The sequence below is a fragment of the Micropterus dolomieu genome, linkage group LG17, assembly GCF_021292245.1.
Source record: "Micropterus dolomieu isolate WLL.071019.BEF.003 ecotype Adirondacks linkage group LG17, ASM2129224v1, whole genome shotgun sequence".
Classification (NCBI taxonomy): Eukaryota; Metazoa; Chordata; class Actinopteri; order Centrarchiformes; family Centrarchidae; genus Micropterus; species Micropterus dolomieu.
In genome coordinates, this window is record NC_060166.1 from 25711592 (window position 1) to 25735683 (window position 24092).

A 24092-nucleotide genomic window follows, 5' to 3' on the forward strand; every position below is an offset into this window, starting at 1 on the left:
GAGCTGTACAAGAATCTAACACGGCTTCCTGCCTAACAAAGTTCTCTTAACGTTACCTCTTCTTTTGAATGTGAAACCTTAGTGTGAAATATCAAAGTTTCAGGTCCTCCTTGTGGACCATCATGTAGTATTAGATTAATTAAACAGCAGCGTTGCCTCTGTTTCACTGTACCATGTTTTAGAAAGTAGTCATTGTGGCAGATTATATGTAAGGTAGTTACTATTGCATGACAAAATATATATATATAATTATTTGCCTATGTAGGAGAGCCCTGTTTATCATTATTAGTATAGCAATGACATTAGATATGAAATATGGTATTATTCATAGTAGTAATAGCAGTAGTAGAATATGGGTAATTTTTTTTGTTTATGTTTTCCTGGCCCCCACAATACATACACTATTTACTTTAATGTTCATTAGTAGTAGTACTCCATAATTTATAACAAATCAGATATTTAAAAAAAAATTTCTGTAGTTTTATTTGACTCTTATTCATCAAAACCTTGATATATTTTGTTGTACTTTTGTTCAAAGTACTATTTATAACAGTAAAAAAGTTTCTTTTTATACTGCATTATGTCATGGTATCTTTGTATGGTCTCAACATATCAACATTTTAGTGACTCAACATGTGTTTTTTAAAATAAGGGGAAAAAACAATATCGGATTTTAAAAATCTCAAATCTCAAAATTGGTATCGGACTTAAAAATCCCATATCGGTCGGGCTCTATCTGTGACATCTATTTCATATATACCTGGAAAGTGAACAGCACACATTGCCTGAAGCATGTTTCTATCTGTAACCCTAAACCTTTAGATTTCAACTGAGGCACTGTCAAATTGATCTGTATTTGCCAATGACAAAGAAAAAAGAAAAACTGAGATATAATTCTTGGTAGACCCCTTTGTTCTATTGGTGGGTATAATGTGGTATTGTTTGGATGCTTTGTGTAATGAATGAATGTTCTTTCACTTTGCTTCTGTAGTGGCACACACACACACATACACATACACACACCTGGATTTGGTAGATGGGAATAGAAATTTGCTCAGGAACCACAGTGATGTGTGAAACAGATGTGCTGCTGATAGGCAGCATGAAACAAAGAGGATGACTGTATTCTGCAGTGGAAATGGAAATGGTAGAAATGGTGTAGCAGGGCAGGAATGATACAATTCTAAAGAGAGCTTCCCAGATTTCATTAACCTGAGACTACATTTTTATGGAGAGTGTAATATTCTCCTCAATGGACAACACGCCTGAGATTTCTCTTTATGGATCAAATTTTTTCTCTTATTCCCGATCACTCGCTTTCTGTCTTCTTTTTTCCCCCATCACTGCTTTGGCAAAGCTCCAACACCTAAGCTTTTTCACTGTCCTGCTGACTCTACAAACAGCTTTACAGCATTCCTGAGCAAGAATCGTGACTCCTCCTCACCTCTGTGTACACACTACACCTTGCCCCTCAAAACTCTCTGATACTTTACAAAGACCTCCCTGGAACATCCTTGGCCTTGTGTCTTCATTCCTGTTGTGTATTTAACCACAACCCTACAGACTGCAGCTTCACCTCCTGCTCTGGTCATATTTCTTTATCTGTTCTGTGTAAACACTGTGCACACATACAAGTGTGCACATGGCCCGCCACATTCTGTGTTTATAGGAGCGGAGATAGAGGCATGCCGGTGGTTTAAGCACTGTAAACATGTCTTAAACGGATGTCTGCTGCACAGTGTGGGTGATGTCAGCCTGTGTGCGGCCTCAGCCAAGTTCAACATTCTACACATGAAAGTGGCGGAGGGTTGTCGCACACAGGAAAACATATGACCAAAAAAAGGCAATCCAGCACTGGCTGTGGCATCAGTAGTCTGGAGCAAACATCATTAAGCTAAGCACTATGACTAGCAGAGCAAAGAATTGAGTTAGCTCAGACAGTCAGCTTTCATCTAGACTCATTAGGTTACAGCTCATTCTTAGGCCTGACACACAACTGCTTCTGTGTTTTTCTTCTTCCTTTCCTCTTCATTCCTTTGTAGCTTCCTCCTTCCCTCGCCGTGTTTACATCATTTTCTCTGTCTCTCTCTCTCACACACACACAGAAAAAGGAAAAAACAATATTGACTCTGCATAGTAGAATGATTACTTTTAAGCTGATGCCGTGGCAGACTGCAGCCTGTTTTTAAGTCAGTGACTCACTGTCAGCTATGGTTAACGGCTGAGAGATGGAGATGGAGAAGCATTGTGCTTGGCAGGCTGGCTAACAGGGCAAGACCTCTGCTGGTTGGCTTGGCTCTGCCTTAGAAGGCCGTGTTTGGGAACAACGTTTGTTCACACTATGGGACCATTCAGAGACGACTGCACATGTACCTTTATGTTCTTGTCTTGTCGTTCTCTCTCTCTCTCTCTCTATCCATCTATCTAGACAGCAAATGACAGGATGAAGAGGGGAAACATGTAACATGCACGTAGGCACACACAGAAACATTTACATACAAATGCTTGTCTGCTCTGTGTTAATGAATAATTCAGGACACACTAGGCGGCTGTTCTGAATTCTGATCTGAAATATCATGTCAGCATTGTTTCACCTTGTTTACTCACCGAAACACAAGTGAATTTGTTTTTCGTTATTTTTCATAATTAGTTCGGTCATGCATACATGTATTTAAATACAAAGCAGCACACAGTAATTGGCAAAAATATATCATTGTCCTTATAGTTACTGTAAGTTGCAAATAAGAAAGCAACCCTGTGAAGGCCCTAGTCGTTTTTTCACACTCAGTTCTTTGTTATTTGATCCCCTATTGGCTTGTAATGTAACAACAGCACACTCCTGCAAGTTACAAAAAGACAACACAAAATGGGGACAAAAATAGAATATATAAATTACAGGAATTTGTCTTCATGAAAATATAGCTGTACATTACATTTCTATACTAAATATAAAACTATTCACACGAAAGGAGACAATATCAGTCCCTCCAGGATTTGGCAATGTCGCAATTGCAACTATTAACACAAAATGAACAAATTCCTGTGAATTCAGCGTGACAATTTTGACTAATCACCGCAACTTTTCCGCAAATTTGACCTATTATCGCTGTTTCCCGCAAAAAACGTTGTCACACGTCAGCTTGTCATTTCCTTGTTTACAAGTTGCTGCAGATATGTGCGAAAAAGGACTGTGAAAAACAGTAATGATCTTCTTTACCAGAGCGAGGGTAAACTTTCAAAACGTGTTCTATTGCGGTCGAACATAAAAGGAAAAGAATGGAGAAAGTCAGACTGAACACATCACTGTTGCATCCCGGTCAATTGCAAGCGCTGAAAGAATTATGGTAAGCTGGTTTAAATGTGCATGGTTTGGGAAAGGGTTATGTCCGTGTAATCCTGAAGGGACTGGTTAATGATTTAACTATAATTCTAAAGTTTAAAAAAAACGCCCCAAATCACAGCTACTTTAATTGCAATTTGTTAGATAAGCTGCCACGAAATCAGGCATTTTAGATCGCAACAATCACAAAAAAGGTCTACAAAATCCTTGAGGGACTGCATTATGCAGCACTAATTAGCTCAGGTAGAACACTGTAGGCCTGTCAAGAAGACATCGATGCAGTGATCATGTTATCATTATGTGTTTTGTATGACGCAATGCAAAAATCTGTTATTGGAACAGGTTTTTACTGTATATTTAAATCCTACTGCCTCCATAGAGACAGCTTTCACTCATCGTAAGCTGTCATATTCTATACAAATCTCTCCCTGTCACACTCATACACAGCTGGCTGATCAAATGGGTTAAACAATGTTTTGGGTTTACCTGATTCTCTAGATAACCCTCTTCAGCCTGTCATTTGCTTTTTGCTTTTCTCACAGTACTCCCAACCAGCCACCCACCAAAAAACACTCCGCTCTAACTGCGTCTCAGTGTGATAATATTGATACTATACCATACACCTTTCTACTCTTTATTTAATCTTTGTTTTACTTGTTTACTTTGGATGGAAGGCAGTATGGGTAGTGTAGTCCCCCAGAGTATCTTTCTCAGTGTAGGTCTGAGCTCTGTGCTCCCTGTCGGGGTACTAAGGGGATTGGATATGCTCTGCTAATGCTATTAGTGCTGCAGCTGGGGATTACTGTTTCAAAGGAAAGGGGAAAAGAGTGTGAAAAGTGAAAAATCATTGCGCTGGGGAGTATGTGCGTAACAGAGATTTGCATGTTTGTACATGTATTTGAGAGAAAAAGAGAGATTAAAAAAGGGATATTCATGCAGACTATTGCTCACTAACAAAAATACTAAGTGACTGGCTCTAATGCAGAGTGTTGTGTGAGCTGTTTTTTAAATTTCATTTGGCTGTTACAGTCCTCTTGGGATTTGAGTTAATTAGTCAATTAAACTAGCCGGCACCTTTTAGAAACAGACTTATTTTTAGCTAAAGGAGAGATAGATTTCGAGATTGTTATTTTTTTTAAAAGGCCAAAGTTGAAATCTGATACAGAAGCAGAGAGCTGATCCTTTTGGACTGCCTCATGTCAGATAAGCATTTTAAGGCATTGTGTGATGCTGTGTATGTTGACAAAGCCAAATTTAAGTAAATGCAAAAAAGGGAAAAGTTACAGTAAAGTCTCTTTTTAAATTCCCAGCACTACTGAGAACATTGCTCCGCGACAACTTAGCCCTCCTCTGGTCAGTGTAAGTGATATTACTGAGCTCAGAGAAGATCTTTGTATTGGGTAGCAGGCATACTGTACAGCCTGTACAAGAGTGTACATTGCTTGTGATCAATACAGAAGGAAAGTGAAAATCATTCTCACCTAAAATAAGGTACAAAATCCAACCTTGACAGCAGGACAAAGTTTCAAAAAGTCAGCATCTAGTTTTCCTCACAGAAACAATATACTTGTGTCTTTCTCTGAAGGCAGAGCCGAGGGTTGCTTTACTTATCACCTCTTAAGGGAACACATGGAAGAAGCAGAGGTACAGTATATGTAGTGCTCATGAGTGGACATGCTCTGCCCTTCAGGGTTTGCTCACCTTCTGGGTTGATCCGCTCTGTGAGCTGTGCCTTTATAACCAGCTGCAAGTGTGTGCCTTCAGGGAAAGATATTCTGACTTTGAATTATGAAATAAGAAATGAAGAAGTGCTGTAAATCATTAAATACAATGCACCTCATCTGGTGAATAAACATTGCAACATTATGAATATGCACTATGTGGGGTCAGGACACATTCACCGCAGGCAATATTGTTTGTCCAAATCAAACAGAAAAATCTCGATTTCATATTCCCTGGCGGCTGCTGCAGGTGATTTTTGAGGTGTTCTCACAGCAACAAAAGTAAAAGTTTGGTATTCTGAGTACAAACTGTAGACATGGGTCATGTGCACTTGGAATCTGTTTCAACATGTTATTATAATCTGGGCTTCAAATTCAGCGCTTTAGCTCAGAAAGTCAGTGATCCAGTTATGGTGCATAATGTTCTCTGATAGTTTTGTTCATGCATCTCTAATCAGCTATTTATCTCCACACAAACAACGCGCACTTTAGTTTTGTTTATGCATTAGTAAGCTTCCATAATTGCCAGTTAGTTTCAGAAAGTATCTTGTAGACCATAGCATTTCAGTTCTAACTGTGTCTAAACTACCAAAACCAATAATAAAACCAGTGTTTCTGTTTTTGCGCTGTTATCCTTCGCCCTTCTGTCTCTCTGTCTTAGCATCTGTTCTCTCTCTCCAACACACTCTCCAATAACAATTATCTCCCTGTGTCTTTCCCCCTCCGTCTCACACATTTACATGTCTTTCTGCTAGTTCCGATGAGTCTAGAGATTGTACTTATGAATATTTACCAACTGTAAGTTACCAAGGGCAACCTGCTGGGATTTGTTCTCTTCCACCCTGTTTCATGTGTATGCATGCATATGCGTCTGTGTGTGTATTACTTGTAAGTGCTGTGACTCTCCTCTAGGCAGGATCAAACCCCATTGTGACCTTTGTTATCAGAAAAGTCAACATCTCTCCCACATAGATTCGAAGGCAAAGTGTTTTAGCATCCTCATACCATTGCTTATTTGTATGAGTTTTTGAAAGAGAAATGAAGTTGAGTTAACATTCTCCACATTCAATCTACAGTTCAAGCTCTTTTCTCTGCATTAAGTAACTGACTGACGCTATAACACATCCTTAGTCTCAACTCTGGTTTAGTTGTAAGAGTACAGTATATGTTGCATTCTGCACCCCAGCAAGACGCTGCTACAGACTAACAAGGTTGCAGCTACATTACACCATTCTGTCTGAGTGGCATTAACAAGGAATTTTCTTCTATCCAACACTTCTCAACAAATCACATTATTGTCCCAATAATGCAGTGGCGCTCATCTATGCAGTCAAGGGCAGCAGTGCTGAACTGGTTGTCAAGCTGACAGCCAGGGGATGGTAAGCAAATTTGATTGACTGGATTTTAATTGAAACAAATGGGGGTTATATGATGTCTATTGAATGCTTAGCTTTCTGATTGTATGGTTAGCCTAGTATGCTTGTAGCCATTTAGCTACAGTGTTGTTTGGTGGTCCCTGTGTTTATGGGTCAAGGCTCTTTGTTGTGGAATGAACTCCCCGCTGAAAGCAGGTCAGCACAGACACTGTCCATCAAAGCACACCTTTTTGAAATACACCTCGAAAAACCATGAACACCAGCACTTTCTTAAAGATAAAAAAACAACTCCAAGTATTAGCATTGAAGCGCTGAACACTTTTAGCTTGAGGGTGATGCACTTCCACTTTTGTAATGACCCAGCTTTTGTTTCTAGGGAGTTTTATTACACTTATTATAATTCACCTTGGACAAAAGCACTAGCCAAATGAATGTAACATAATGATCAGCCTTGGCCTTTGAAGGTTACAAGTGGGAGCTCATCTAGGCTGCTATGATTTTAATATTTTGTTAGTGATTAAGTGTTTTAGCTCACTCACCTTAAGGCCTTTTTTGTTTGTACTGTTTATTTTGGAGAGGCTACGGGTTCACTATTTGTTGATAAGTATAATCTGACTCTTGCCAAACTCTTAAGAGATGTTGCTGTTTGCTTCCATGACTTACAGAAGCTGCACTTGGCATTTCATTGGTATTGTGTGGTGGACGTTTCTCAGCCTCAAACAACAACAACAACTTTTAATTTCAGGGTGATGACAACCCTTTGGCATTCTGTTTAGTTTCTAGCCCTAGCAGGAAACAGATTACTGGATACAGCCTGTGCAGGCCTTTCATTTTAAACGTTTGCTCCACAAATTAAGCAAACTTCTATGTTTTGTTAATGTTTAAACCTTTTTCAGGGGAAAGCATGATGCATAATAACATTACTTTGCAACGGCCTGTTGGGGTGATACTGAGAGGACTGTCTGAGTCTGCATGTGAAGGAATATTAAAAATAATTCAATACTTTGATGCTTGCCCATTCTGTTTGGTGTGAGTCCCTCTCTACAGGAACAGACTGATTATAACAGAGACAGACATCGAACCCCTCACCCCCCTTCGTCTCTCTGACAGAGATGAGGGAAGAGGTGTTTAAAAATAAATGGGTAAATATTATTTTGCTGTCAGATGCGCCATTTGAAAAGCTATACATTTGTGAGATCATGAACAGAAAACTAATGATATCCACTGCAGCAGAATAGTCCCACTGTTTTGACTTTATGCATACTTTACATGCAGTATGACAAAGTACAGTAAAAATCATATTCATTCCATACTGTATTTTTCCTTCAACAACCCACACAAGTGATGCAGTAGTAAGTGCTAAGCCAATAATCTTTCCCAAATGTTCTAATTGTATCTGTTACTGCCAAGGACAACTCAAATATTCCATGCTCTACTTGTCACTAGAGACTATGCATCCACTGATAAATGAGAAAGGATCAAAATAAAAAAAATAAATCTGGACAAATATTCTAAGGATGTTTTTACATTTCCCTATTAAAGTTTTTTGTGGTTTTCGCCACTTTTGTTGGTTGGCTTTTTTATGGCAGTAGTCATGTGGTAGTTTATTCTGATACATGCTGTGCCTTAAGCAAAAGTTTGTTCAACTTTGATCCCAACCTTCTTTACCCTTTACAGAGCCAAGTGCTGGATGTGCTGAGAACCAAGGAGGAGGATAAAATATTAAAGTTCTGAAATCGTCAATACAATAACAAATCATCATCATATTGTGACCAAACAAACACCATTTACTGTGCGAAAGTGATCTAAGCAATGTTCATATTGTGGCATGTGGTTGTTTGAAAGTGACACTTGGTAACTATAACAGATCCTGATAGGTTATAAAGACAGCTAAAAAGGAATGCTAAGTATTTTGCAAATTAGCATTTACCTGAAAGTTAGTTCACAATTATCTAGCACTGAGCACATGCAGCAATAGAGCCTTGTTTTCTCCTGTATAGCAGAATATGCACAGCAATAGTATATATTGATATCAGAAAGAGGCACAATACCTATAATACAGGGGTGCTATAAAAATTATAACCCATATGAATAAAAGTCTGAGGCCAGTAATAATTACACAAGCAGTTCCACCACCATCATTATGCATAAGCCTAATCAATGGTCATTGCGCTTAAGGGGAGTTGCAATGTTGTTAATGAATAGTTCCAATGAGTAGTGAGTTCTCTCTCTCTCTCTCTCTCTCTCTCTCTCGGGGGTGGGTGTATGTGCGGGAGTGGTTAGTGTTAATGTCTGTAATGAATGGATGTGGCACACGTAGCCTGTGGACACCTGCTGTTGCCATTAGTCCCAAAGAGCAGACTAATCACCCTGGCTTTCAAATCTGAGCAGGTTATTCAGTGTCCCTGAAACTCAAGGACCCTTCATTACATGGAGCACATGAGTGTTCAGTGATAATGCCAGCTTATTCAGATATTTGCTCCTTCCAGAGGCAAAAAAAAAGCGCTACGGAAAAGCAGGGCACCGAGTGACTGGAGGAGGAGCTTTCACTTAGTGGCACATTCTTTGCAGACCTAAACAATAAACTAGAGGAAAAAGTATGTATTGGCAATCTGCATGGACAAACACACCACACACTCACTACCATCTGTTGCCTCCTACCTTGTCTATACCTTACTCTACTCCCTTTCCTTTCCTCTGCTAAGCTCACTGATTTAATCATCCTATCAAGAATCTATGCTCAGTGAATCCCACTTCCTACATGTTCCCATGGCTACTAGAAAGACAGAGAACCAAACCATGGGAGATGTAGTTTATAACTGATCTGACTACTCGGGGTCTTTCTAGCTCCCTCCGCATGGTGGTATCTCTCATCTTGATCTAAACATGAACATGTGGTATGTATGTTTTGGTGACGTATTCTTCTACGTTCAGGTAGGGTTGGGAGCCAAATGGGGAGGTGCAAGACTGAGGGGAAGAGAGGAAGAGAGGGCGATGACAGCTGCAAGAGAAGAATAACGGGAAGGCTAGATGATGAAAGATTGAGCGTTAGGGGTTACCACAGCTATGGTTGTGCTGCAGGACTCAGCTGTGAACTGCGGATTTAGAGGGTCTGAAGGACAGACACAGCCTTCCACCCACTCTGTCGCCATGGGAGACAGTGGAGAGGAGGTCTCATCTCCTTTTCTTCCTCACCCTCATTCTCTTTTACAATACTTATTCCTCCATCTCTCTTTCCCTCCCTCCCTCTCCCTCTTTTTCTGCCTGTCAACCCTCCCTCTCTTCATAACCCATCGAGTTCCTATTGTCATTCTGCCCACTAAATAAAACCAACCTCCAGGAAAGTGAATAATGATGAAAACTGAAATAATTACACCAGCCAGTGTAATCAGTCTTTTTGTGTGTCTGTCTGCCTGCATGCATGTGTGCACACGGGCCATCATTTCATTGGTCAGTCCAGTTGTACTTCCCTTGTTGGTAATGTGACTGAAATGTGTGTTATCAAAGGGCTGCAGGCCTCAGTGAAGTGGCAGTAACAATGGAGAAAAGGAAAGAAACCACAAACAGGAACTATAGCCTGCTTCCAGGAACCACCACACCAACCCACATACTCTAACACACACTCACAGTCATACACAAGCACAGAGAGGCATGTGCATATACACAAACGCTCTATATTTTCTTCTGTATTTCTACACACCACCCTTCCTTTATCTCAGAAGGCAGAAGCAACAGTTAGTGATCACATGATCACTCTCCTAATTTTTGCGTTAGCTGGTTAGCTTAGGCTCAAAGTAAATGCTATTGGTATTTAAACAGAACACACTGCGAGAGAGCCTGAAGAGCTACAGGAGCAGGGGAGAGAGAGAGTTGGAGTGTGTGTGTGTGTGTGTGGGGGGGGGGGATGCTGTTGCCACGGCAACCAGAGCCGCGGCGGTCGTCATCATGAGGCTTCTTCTGCATTGTGTATGTGGAGACAGTGTGTGTGAGTTCACCCTCCTCTCTCCAGACAGGAGACGAGGACATCCCCCTCTAACACCGTGCCAACAGAGAGAGAGAGAGAGAGAGAGAGAGACAGACAGACAGACAGACAGAAAGACGGAGACTGAAACCCCATAATGCACTGCACGCTGCAGGGCTGAAGTCGTGCAGATTCATCAGTTCCTGTTCGGAGGGATCGTGTGTGAGCGCACACACACTCATACACCCAGACTGAGTGCGAGTGAATCACACAGACAACCAGGCAGGTAAGACAGCTTTTCCCTGACCATGCCGACAGCTGCTGGGTTTACCAGATGATGTGTTTATCTGCCTATTATTGCCTCTTGAGATGAGGAGAGGGGAGAGTCGCTCTGTAGAGACGACAGGGTGTCATTAATATTTGACATGTTATGATTCCGACAACTTCCCTGCCTGTTGCTAGTGACTGCTGCTGTAGTTTTTCCTCTTACAAGGAAATATGTAAGTGATATATCTTAGAGAGATTTGAAATAGCTGATATGCATGTGGAATATCTGTGTTAGTTTCTGTCTGTCACTGTTCTTTTTTGCATGTGTTTTTTTTAATTCCTGCTTGCAGATACTGTTTAACTGTATCTGATTTGAATATGGTGGGAAGGTTTTGCATGTACTATGGGAGTACTGGTGAACACAGTGTAACTTTTAGGAAGGTATAACTTGGCTCATGGAATTGCACAGTATTAATGTTACCATTCTGAAGACTCTTTATGTACATTGGGTACAGTCCAGCATATTTATGTTAGAGAATAGGACAAAATTTATTACAGTTTTCATAAAGTTTAATTGCAAAACATTCAGCTAATGTTGCATGTTTCTGTTTGATATGCTTTGTGTAACACTAAATAAAGAAAAATTATGTTTTTTTTTAAATGTAAGTCTAATGTGCCCGGTCAAAAACAGCTTCACCCAACGATGTACTATAAATTACATTTCCCTGACAACGATCACTGATGAAGGATTTTTGGAAAGCTATTCGTAATTTAAATTAAATCTAACAGCAGTTGTAGATAATACTACAAATACTTGCCTATGAGGTATATACATGTTATGCCAAGTGAAAATAGTGCAAGCTTATTGGCGGGTAAAAGCGTGGTTTCTCCATCACGGGTCATTTTGTGGTTAAACGGCCACAGAGGCTTGTGACCACATGTGTTGCGCCAGAGACACAGACAGGCTGGAAAGCACGACTGCAGCAGCCCAGGGCAGGGACTCTTAAACTTTATTACCCAAGGACTCAAATGGGAAATTTCAGTCCTCCACTCTGGAACCCCATTATGAAATCATGTTTCAACATTGTCATGTGGAGACACAAAGGAAGGTCAAAATGAAGACCTAGAGTGAGGAATAGGCTTGAAATCTTGATGATTTCTAAATAAAAAATTTATTCCAAAAGGACATTATTTAAATGTCAGTCGTACATAGAGATTCCTGAAGAAAATAACAATATACAATACACACGTACACAATACACAAGTTGTATTATCTCAAAATCCAGCTTTTAAATAAAACACAGCTCAAGGTAATTTTATTTATATTATATTATATTATAATATATTATACTATATAAGTAAGGGATAACAGTAAGAAAGTCTCAAAGGAAACTGTTGTACCTGTGTGTCTTGCACCTTTTGACAGTGTGTATCATCTGGACGTGGGAAGCTCTTTATGCAGAACATTGTAACGGACTATGCAAAGAGCTTTTGTCGCTTGGGAAATAAAATGCACAAAAGCCATAATGCAGATCAGACCAAATCAAATCTTTTGAATATTCGGTTTGTCTCCATTTAGCTCTGACAGAGCACCGCTTCTATCTGCTCTTCCCCTGCAGAAATCCTGTCAAAACTCAAAATGGAGAAGCTCCTCTTTTTAATTATGGTTCCTTTCAATAAGAGACCCCCCTTAACTATTTGTGTTGTCGCCTGATAGAATTATCCACCAGTCACCTACGTGACAGTAGCATCTATATCTCTGCCTCTGCTTTGTAATAATTGATCGTTGGTGTTTGGGAGACTCAAAGCTGCCTGATGCACAGAAGTATGCACATGTACAGTGTGTGTCTATATATTTTATATCTGGGTATGTAAGGTGTTCTTGAAAATGGTGTTTCAGTAAGCCCAAGAGAGATACTCTAAGTAAGAAAAGAAAAGCAGAAAGATGTATGTCTGTATTTAGTTATAAGTTGAAGAATAACAGTGGTCATACCAGAGCTATTTCAGTGGTGAGTTTTGGGGTTTAGGAGGTTTTTGAACAATGGTCATTCACATATTCCACTACTGGTCTGTTATAAAGCTCTGTATTGACAGAGTCCCACATTTTCCACTGAGATCACATCTTGGGGCCCCAGTATATGTTGGTACTAGCACACAGAGCTGTACAGATTAGAAAATAAAAGGCACAGATGCTCTGCAAGGTCATAGTTTAAACAGACTGAAATAGCTACTGTAGTTTGAAGATCATCTCTTTAATGATTTGACCTTAGATACGCAACAACAGATCAGAGGTCTGTTATGAATGCTGAAAACCTCTCAGACTCACTCTCACCCTTTTGGATTTTCCATTTGGTAAGATTCTTGAGGTTCTCCAGTAGATATTCTTTTGCTTTCTGTCCAGCTCTGGCTTTGCTTAGCAGCTTGGATCAAAGGTGATATATGGATCCAGATCTCGTTGTCCAACTTTTAACTCCTCCTGCCTTTGTTCTATTTTTTTCAGACATTTTCCTCATTCCTGTCTGTAATGATCTGAAACACAAGGGACACATGTTCATGGATCCGTGGCCTCATTTTGACGATCAGAATGAGCGTGTATGTAAGGGACACTGGCTTGTGTAAGAAAGCAGTGCCTCAAAAGTCCTTTCCTCTGTACACAGACATCAGCATAGCAGTGAGCAGGAACCTTAGTGTGCATTAAAATATCTGCATTTGCAGCAATTACAGGACAAAACCTTTCACTGCACCTTGTTTCTTCATCACTCTCTCCTTTTAGACTAGAAGCTTGCCGGTGGAAAGTACATATGCTCAAGTACTGTACTTGATTCTGAAGTAGTTATTTATTTTAGTATTACCATTTCATACTACTTTGCACTTTTCTCTGGGGGAACAAGAGCTTTGCAGATTCATATTTTAAAACCTTACAATGAGCTTCTAATTATATTGCATTTTTATGTAGTAAATTAAACCACAACAACAGTATATAAAGTAGATTAAATTATCTAAATTTCAACCACAACAACAGTATATAAAGTAGATTAAATTATCTAAATTTCAACCCACTAACATTAAAATAGTGCTTACATGTTAATGCACACAATATAATATAATATAATATAATATAATGTAATATAATATAATACAATACAATACAATATAATATAATATAATATAATATAATACAATATAATATACATAGTATTGGAATATGGAAGACTGGCAGGGGACATTCTGCCTCCACATTGAATAGTTTTGATCATAAGTAGCCAACATTTAACTTTTTGTAGATTTTCACTTAAAGCTGCACTAAGCAATATTTGTATATTAACAATGGGTCAAACTACTATCTGTAATGTGAATTGTGTGGCTTGTAGTGACAAACCCACAGAAAATACACACCTGACTCTGCAGTTCCCCTCAGCACTACAGAGCATTTTAGCAACTTTTAGCTCATTGTTTTGGTTCACTCTCACCATTCTCAGCAGCACCCAAAAATAACTGTTCATTACCAATCCAACGACAAGCTGCAGACAGACAAAGATAGCGACTAGCTGGCGAATATAGTGGAGCATTTAGCAGTAAAGGAGTCAGATATTTTGTCAAGAGTTTGTGAAGACTAAATGAGAGGTAAAAGGATCGTTCATTTTTGGCCAGGTATCCAGAAACATGACGGTAATGTTTCTCCGTATCAGCTGGATGTGTAAATTGGCAACCATAACAATAACAACTTTATCAGGTGGTAATATGTCAAAGTTGTGTTTACAGCTTGTTCCTGCTACCAAAACATCTTTAAATACAAAGAACATTTTGCTTAAAGTTTACTTTCAGTAAATTGTTTTTACTTGTACAATTTTTATATTGTGGTATTTCTACTTTTATGTAGGCACAGGATCTTCTACTGCTACTTTCCATAATGGTAGTTAAGTGTGAATGAGCAAGACCCTAAATATGTTGCTGACATCTGTGTTTTCAATGTGAGGGAAATTAAAATAGTTTTTTTCTTACAAAGCGTAACTCAGATGTACAGTGCCATCATGTCCTGTAGTTTTAGAATCCGTTTGTAGTCAAAACAACTTGTACACACTTGGACACACTGCATCCCATTCCCAATTCAGTCTAATTTTGGAAGACAATTGCAGGGCCTTTTTTGGGCACAAGTCAGTGACTTGCCAGATCTAAAATTGAAATTCCATATAACCGGCGTCTGTAGTACATTGCTTTGACTCTATGGACAAATTGATAAATATTTATAGAAGCTGGAGCTCAACATTAACACTTAGAGCAGTACAGATCCATCATAGGTGCTTCTGAGGGCAGGCTGCAGGCTGCTGTTCAATCAACACCTTTCCCTTACACACACACACACACACACACACACACACACACACACACACACACACACACACACACACACACACACACACAAACACACACACACACACACACACACATACGCACACACACACAAGCAAATACAGTGATAAATTCCAAACACTCTGATATATTGCAGCCACAAGTCAGTGATGTGCCTCTGAGTCACTTGGTAACACCCACCTGACAGATACACAAGATACACACACACCTCTGCAAACACACACACGCACACACACACACACACACACAAAACACCACACACTCACACATGCTTGCACAGACACACATGCACCTGACGTAGTGTTTGATGGAGTTAGACACCATGGCAACAGAGCTGTGACTCTTGCTGTCCTGTGAGTGGACTGAAGCTGTGGAGGAGGGAGGAGAAAGCTACCAGCTAGCACTGCTACTCAAGTGCAGCTATTATTATTCCCAATCTCTGTCTCTCTATTCTCAGCTTTTCCTTTTTCTTTTTCTTCACCACAACTGCTATCCACATGCCACATTTCTATTTTTTTGTGTGTGTGTGCAATATAGACACACAAGGCTGTAAGTTGAAAAAACAACTCAACCAGGGGAAGTAGAGGAGGCAGAAGAGAGGTCAGAAGGCATGCATTTTTAAAGCCATCGATGTGTGCAAAAGCTGACAAATCATCAGAGAATCGTGCTGATTCTCACAGCCACAACTAGACAGCACTCTGTGCTATGGCGTCTTATTTGTTGACATATTATTTTTATCTCGCTCTCCTTGCACTCTCATTCACTGCATCGCCCTGTTTAAAAAAAACCCAAAATGATTTAACTCCTGTCTTCTTCTGCCCCTGTTTAACCCTTTTGTTTTTTTTGTTGTTTTTTTTTTCTCCCTCTTTCTGTTCCGTCATTCATGAGGGTAGCAGCACAGATAACGAGAGCAGAAGGAGGTAGAGAAAAGGGGTGGGGGTGGGGGGGGGCGTGCAGGTGGACAGGTCTCACAAACAGCATCTGTATGAGATTTACTGCCTGCAGATACAGATGGTAGAGAGACTGCGAGGAAGAAAAAAGGGAGAGGGTGGTGTTGAAACAGTGCAGGTGAATTGCATTTTGTTCTCCAGTAGCATTTTCACGGTCTGATTGTCACCATTTGTTAACATACACACATGCAAGCAGGCGCACACACACACACACACACACACACACACACACACACACACACACACACACACACACACTCTCATGCAGTGTGAAGCTGGGAACTTAGCTGTTGACAGTAGAAGTTTATCTGAGTTAAGTTCCCCTGCGTTGCCCTCCTCTCCTCTCCTCCCTCTTTTGCATACGATCCAAGCGCGAGCTGTGAAAGGTGAACTTGCAGCCTGCTGTGGATAAATTATGTGTGACATGTTTAGCTGCGCTGCCTTATATGGAGACTGGTGTGTCTAAATACAGTAGGGCTCTGCCAAGAGGGAAGCAGGGAGAGAGAGAAGGAGCAAGGGAGTGAAGGATAGGGAGGGAAGGAGGAAGAGGAGAAGGAGGAGGAGGAGGAAGGAAAAGAGGCAGGGGAGGGAGGAAGCGAAGGAGAAGGGAGGGAGGAGGGGGCAGTGACAGAGGGAGTGAAAGAGAGGAGTGCCGCGAAGCAAGCATGAGGATTTCACTTTCCATTCTCCCCTCAGCAGCAGTCAGATGAGTCCTTGCAGAGATACAGTAAGTCTTTGCTGTTTACTCTGTGTGTCTGTGTGTGTGTGTGTGTGTGTGTTTAGGGGGTATTTGTGTTTGTTTAGACACAAGACTAAGTTGTCCCCGCTTACATTCTCTGCTTTGTTCTGCCATTTGGCTTTTAGAATTTTTATTCACCATCTGGATGTTGAGTGTGATGTGTGGATGTGTATTTGAGTGAATTATGTGTGCGTGTGTGTGTGTGCGTGTGTGTGTGTGTGTGTTTCATATGCAGATAAGCCACCGTGCTTCACTGCTAATGTGTGGTAGTTTGAGGCGGGACAGTTTTAATGTGGAAAAGAGCTGAGCTGACAAAAGAATGGGTAACGTTAGTGTTTAATGTTCCGCAGAGCAGTTAGCACACACACACATGCATGCACACACACTCATGCACAAATGCACATACACTGACACACATTCCCTTTTCTGGCAGAACACACTCTATCTCTCTGTTTCTATCTTGGACTACACTGAAATCCCTGTTGTGTGACTCCCACTGTTAACACTAAAGCTAAATATGCTCTCACGTTTATGGATGAATGAATGAAAACACACACACACACACACACACACACACACACCGACTCACTCTGAAACACACAGACATATGAACAGCCCTACACTCCTCCTGTATAATTACTGGTCTGCTAGTGTTTACACTACAGCTGCCCTCAGGAAATGATTAAACTCCTGTGTTGCCCAGGCCGCCTGTACCAGTCTGACACACAAACCCATTAACACACATACACATGCACATACAAAATCATTAAAATCATGATTAAAATGTTCATGTAGTAGAAAGGACAAAAAAAATGATTTAGTAAAGTTTGTGTATCCATTAGGAAGGACTTGAGTACAAGCAGGATTTTAGAACATTTCTGTTTGTTTTAAATTAAAAGATTAATTACTGAAATAGGCGGAAAGTGTCTGAAATGCATTCACTGTGGGGTCTGGACACTTTTTGATTAATCTTCACAACATGCACAACTCATTTTCCACTTTCCAATACAGTTTGGACACCTGCACTGTGTTGCACTGTGAGCAACTGTGATCAGAGCTTATGATGCCAGTTTTCCCATACAGGAAGTTATGGTAAAAGGTGTCACTTACTTGGATGACATGTTTGAGGTTCAACCAAACTGTTATGACTGCCTACAGCCTGCAGTTCTTCATCTAATACGCTTAATGTGGCTTTATGTTCTTCTACCATTGAACTAACTTGCAGAAAAATTGAAAAAAACTTTTTTAATATTTGAGTTGGGTGAGGGCAGTTGCTAACCTTCATGACAATGTCTACACATTGTGTCGCTACATCCTTCACAATAAACCAAAGCACCAAAGTCACAGCAAATCAGAGCAGCTCAGAGAACTGAAAGAAAATACTAAAGAAAATACATTTTGGAAAATAAATTTTGGAATGGGCCACATCAATATTTTACCAGAATATTGATGTGGCCCACTTACTAATAGGTATATAATTTGTATTTTTGTGATAATAAACCTACCTACCTACCTACCTATATATGTTTATGATTTATTTACCTTTTAACCATTAACAACGCCATGCTCTCATAGATACTGCGTCTATCTAATATATTCCCCATTGTTTTGAGTGCACACCTTCTTCTCATCCACTGATCGCTGGTCTCTCCACAGCTGTCTGTCTTATTCTCTGTCTTTCTGCTTTTTTTTTTATTATGGCTCACTTTGTGTTATTCTTTCAGTGTCTGACTCTCAGTGGGTTGAAAAAGCTTCTCTGCAGATCAGAGCAGGCAGATCTACAAGGTCATTAGAGTATAGAACAGTGAGAGCGCAGAAGCACTCAGATACATACTGAATTTCACATCACACACGACTAACTAAACAACTGTGCGTGTGTGTGAGAGGAAAAAGACCCCAACGGAGAAAGAGTGAAAGGGAGAAGATGCAGGGCTACCTGCATTTGACGGTGTTGATGTGGAAAAAAATAAAAAAGAGTAATGAGGGGTTTCTACCCGATTTGTTTCCTCTTTTCTTTTCCTCCCCCACCTTCTCGTTTCATCCCTCAACTAATCTGTCCTTTAGAAGTGATGTCATCTCCCTGCTGTATTCAGCAGGCACAGGGCAGTCTGTCGAATGCAGATGAGCAGTGTGTGTGTGTGTGTCTGTGTAAGAGAGAGAGAAAACGTGTGTGTGTGTGTGTATGTGCGTAATGACATGAGCACCCTGATACGCTAATTTACATTATTCAATTATCGAGAAAAAAGAAAATAGGGCAGATGCTCTGATCAAGGTGATTGCAAGAGAATGTGAGTGGAGACATTAAGTCCCAAGCCTCTGAAATTCTGCACAAAGCATCTCACTGGCAGATAGACAGTCAGTCAGTCAAGCAAAAGGTTGAGGGAGTCCTACGAAACCATTTGGCAAGTGGCAAAATCACAGTGAGTCAGTCAGTGGTGTATGACTGCTGTTTCCCCCTACAGTCTACAAAGCTGTCACTGGACTAATGCACACTAGTGGAAGATGTAATCTATAGTAAATACAGTTGGCTCCACGGTGGAGCCCTCTGTGATTTCCACAGATTAAGGTGTCAAACTGAATCACTGGTCATAGACGGCTGAAGAGTCCAGATTATCCGCTGTTTAGTCAAATGCTGCTCTGATGACAAGTCAGTGATTCTGCACTTCATGTGTGTGTGGTCGCGATTTGGAAAACCGATTGTGGATGTATTCTTTTTGGGGGAGCATTCACTCCTTTGGTATTTCCTGAGTTGATCAGAAAATGCCAGACTGTGGAATGTGAAACATTCACCAGGCCAAATCATTAGTGTTAATCAAATATTGAGCTTCATAATATTTAAAACAATTATGTTATTAAGATTTTCAGCCATTCAGCTCCTAATCAGTGATCATTGTGCTGTTACTGAACCATTTCCTGTCAAGGATTTTCCACTGTCACAAACGATTCTTATCTTGCTGCATGTATTGCATCTCTCTCCGTCTAATTCCCTTCTCTCACTCTGCTCCCATCTCATTATTTGCAGAATATCTCCACTCTGTCTTTCTCCGGCCATGCCACCTGTACCTCCATTCTGTCGACCTGTCTGTCCATCTGTATGTCTTCCTCGGTTTTTTGTTTTTATCATTCTCAAATTCACATGTCATGACAAATTGAAAAAATAACAAGGAAAGACTGCGTGTACTTGTGTTTGTGTGTGTGTTTGCCTTTTTTATGACAATAAAAGCCCTGTGCTTGAAATGCTACATGCGGAGGTGGTAAATTTACACAAGGGAGCTTTTTCAAAGTGGGCAGACTACTTTTTCACCCCCATCTATTACATCTTTGTCTCCTGGATTTCCCTTTTCTGTCACTTACTGTCTGTTTCTTACCCTGTCTGTCTGTCTGTCTATCTTTCGCTGTGACTTTTCCCCCCATTCTCGCAGTTTTTCAATCTTTCTCAATCTACCCTTCCACCCACCCACCCCCACACACACACACAAACATACTTATACACACACCTCCTCCATTGCTATTCCTGAGAGGAGCAGACTGGTCTGGCAGTGGGTTTGTTTATGTCCATGAACTCAATGACACCCCCGCTGCCGCTGCATTACACCACACTGGCAGTACCACAGCCAGGTAGCCACACTGCAGTGAAACGAATACGTACCCACCGTGTATTTAAACGTATATATATGCAGTGAGGGAAAAAACTATTTGATCTCCTGCTGATTTTGTACATTTGCCCACTGACAAAGAAATGATCGGTCTATAATTTTAATGGTAGGTTTATTTGAACAGTGAGAGACAGAATAAAACAATCTGAAAAACGCATGTCAAAAATGTAAGAAATTGATTTGCTTTTTAATAGTGAAATAAGTATTTGACCCCTCTGCAAAACATGACTTAGTACTTGGTGACAAAACCATTGTTGACGTTTTTTGTAGTTGGCCACCAGGTTTGCAAACATCTCAGGAGGGATGTTATCCCACTCCTCTTTGCAGATCTTCTCCAAATCATTAAGGTTTTAAGGCTGACGTGTGGCAATTCGAACTTTCAGCTCCCTCCACAGATTTTCTATAGGATTAAGGTCCTGGAGATTGGCTAGGCCACTCCAGGACCTTAATGTGCTTCTTTTTAAGCCATTCCTTTGTTGCCTTGGCCGTGTGTTTTGGGTCATTGTCATGCTGGAATACCCATCCACAACCCATTTTCAATGCCCTGGCTGAGAGAAGGAGGTTCTCACCCAAGATTTGATGGTACATGGCTCCCTTTGATGCGATGAAGTGGTCCTGTCCCCTTAGCAGAAACACAACCAAAGCATAATGTTTCCACCTCCATGTTTGAGGGTGGGGATGGTGTTTTTGGGGTCATAGGCAGCATTCCTCCTTCTCCAAACACGGTGAGTTGAGTTGATGCCAAAGAGCTCGATTTTGGTCTACACTTTCCACAACACTTCCACCCAGTTCTCCTCTGAATCATTCAGATGTTCATTGGCAAACTTCAGATGGGCCTGTACATGTGCTCATGTGCTTTCTTTTGAAGGATTTCAGTCCTTCATGGCGTAGTGTGTTACCGATTGTTTTCTTGGTGACTATGTTCTCAGCTGCCTTGAGATCATTGACAAGATCCTCCCGTGTAGTTCTGGGCTGATTCCTCACTGTTCTCATGATCAGTGCAGCTCCACGAGGTGAGATCTTGCATGGAGCCCCAGACCGAGGGAGATTGACAGTTGTTTTGTATTTCTTCCATTTGCTAATTAATCGCACCAATTGTTGTCACCTTCTCACAAAGCTGCTTGACGATGGCCATGAAGCCCATTCCAGCCTTGTGTAGGTCCCTGACATCCTTGGAGAGCTCTTTGGTCTTGGCCATGGTGGAGAGTTTGGAATCTGATTGATTGATTGCTTCTGTGAACAGGTGTCTTTTATAGAGGTAACAAACGTGATTAGGAGCACTCCCTTTAAGAGTGTGCTCCTAATCTCAGCTCATTGCCTGTATAAAAGACACCCGGGGCACAGAAATATTTCTGATTGAGAGGGGTCCAATACTTATTTTCTCTCATTAAAGTCAAATCAATATATAACATTTTTGACATAGGTTTTTCAGAATTCTTTTGTTGTTTTTCTGTCTCTCACTGTTAAAATAAACCTACTATTAAAATTATAGACCGATCATTTCTTTATCAGTGTGCAAACGTACTAAATCAGCAGGGGATCAAATAGTTTTTTCCCTCACTGTATATATACATATATATATATGTATATGTATATAGTCTCACATCCCAATTCATGTGGGTGTCTACTACAGCTGGATCATCACTTGTCTCTATGCACATCAGGCTGTTTAAACACTTGGTGATATCACAGTGCAGACGACAGCTTGCACACGTGCCACTTGACTGCCTTCGTTGTCTACCCTCCCCTCTGTTTGTCTTACAGCCGAAGGAGGGAGTCATATATTGTGTGTGTTTATGTGTGTCTGTTTGTGTGTGTGTTAGATAGAGAGCGTGCACGAAAGAGACAATTGATGGTGTGCATATGCATACATATTACTCAATTGGCTGTGTCCTGAATATCAATGTACTGACTGACCTTCCATTCATCTCTGTGTATCCCACGTAGATGATGCAGATCTGCTGTCTCATGGTTTGTGCTCAATTCTAATGTGTGTGTGTGTGTGTGTGTGTGTGTGTGTGTGTGTGTGTCACAAACTAGGGAATGGAATGAAGTCTAAGATTACCCTGATGGTACAATCTGTGGAAACATCATCGTAATGGAGTATCATTTCAGAATGACCGGCAATCAGCCGAAGACTGCCGGATCAAATCTCAAGCTTGCATGGGTGGGACTGAGCATCTGTTTGACAGGGCTCATGCATGAGCATTATTAATACTGTTATCCCCTTGGCAAGGTATTTGAGCTCATTAATGTCACTGAGATCAGGAAGAAAAAAAGCTAAATTTTTACAGTGAGATATACAGTAGATGTATGGAGACCAAACACCATATCTTTGGCTAAGGTAAAAATGGAAAACTTATCCAGCAGCCATTATTCACTGTCATGTAACTTAATGTTTTCTTAATGAGCCATGTCTCCATAATTAATGAGAATATTATGTAAATCTACATATGACTTGTATTTAAAGAAAAAATACTGAGATAATACTGCTATGAGGCCAGCTAGCTGTACACCCCAAGCACAAGAACCTTGCTTGCGTTATTCTTTTTCCTGCGAGAGTTTCAACAACTCTGCCTATTATTGATTAGTACTCGTTGCTTCGGTTGGTTAGGGTTGGTTAAGGTTAAGGTAAGGTTGGGGTTAGAGTTCGAGTTAGCCAGTCCGAGGCAGAGTAGGGGGGCAGGAGTGGACTTAAAGCTGTTAAATCAAATGAGAATTGTCGAAACTCTGGCAGGAAAAAAGTAACACCACCCTGCTTCTATGGGGGTAATATTTTAGCATTTTAACTCAACATTTATGCTATTGTTGTGTCCAGCTACTAATCTAAGTATTTCTTTTTCTGTAAAATGAACAAATGAATAAATGTAATATTGGATGCTCTGCTACAACACATTTCAACCAAACAATAATGACTCATAAGACTACTTGAAAGGGTCCATCAATGAATGTCATATTAGCTTGGTTAAAAAGCTGCTGTTAGCAGATTTTGCACTAGCTTAGCATATAGAATGACACAGCAAATGACATAGTACTAAACTTCTAGTCATAACCAAATCCAGTGCAATATTTTATAAAGTACTCAATAGTCAGTTGTTTTTTATTCCTGTTGGCAAATTGTTTCATCAGGTTAACTTTGACAAAAATTTTAAATCCCAAACAGGCACACAGCCCCTTGGGGTCCAGCTCACCTCCTGGCCTGTGTCAAGTGATCAACCTGCTGACGGTCAGCAGCTTTCAAAAATAAACTGAAAAAAGCAGTGTGCACCAAGAAAGCAATTAATTACACAGTAAGCTAACACTGTGTTTTCATATAAGCAGCAAATATTGTCATCTGCAGTGTTTATAGAGAATGAAAGTCCTGCCCCCTCTGCTAGCTAGCCCCTGTTCCCCTAGCTCATATAGCTCAGTCTGTCCATATGCTACAGCTACAGCTACAGCAAGTGGTTTTTGCTATTACACTGGATAGCAAAAATTCACACATCTTCTTTGCCATTTTTTGTGCATGACTGGTATTTTAATTTTATTTTGGTCATCTTTATATTAATCATTCACTCACTACTCCTAGCCTACACATACAAACGATAGTAGACTTAAAGTAATATTAAAGTTACAGTCACATCCACAGCCCTCGACAATGCAATACATTATCATTACTTATCTTTTTATAATTGTCAGCATGCTGGCTTGCCTTTTTTACTGGTTTGTCCC

General features: G+C 40.4%; 1 protein-coding gene across 5 annotated transcripts in view; it reads left to right on the forward strand.

The window, feature by feature from the left end:
* Window positions 1–10604: 10604 nt before the first annotated feature.
* The window catches only part of LOC123985894 (muscleblind-like protein 1), a 68512-nt gene continuing 55024 nt past the window's right edge, over window positions 10605–24092 (forward strand). For 4 of the 5 annotated variants that reach the window (XM_046073857.1, XM_046073859.1, XM_046073860.1 and 1 more), the window contains exon 1: window positions 10605–10684. The gene's annotated coding sequence lies outside the window, so the exon portion shown is untranslated. Of the gene's footprint in view, window positions 10685–16663; window positions 16714–24092 lie in introns of those variants that run through there. The other variant, XM_046073858.1, reaches the window with a different exon arrangement.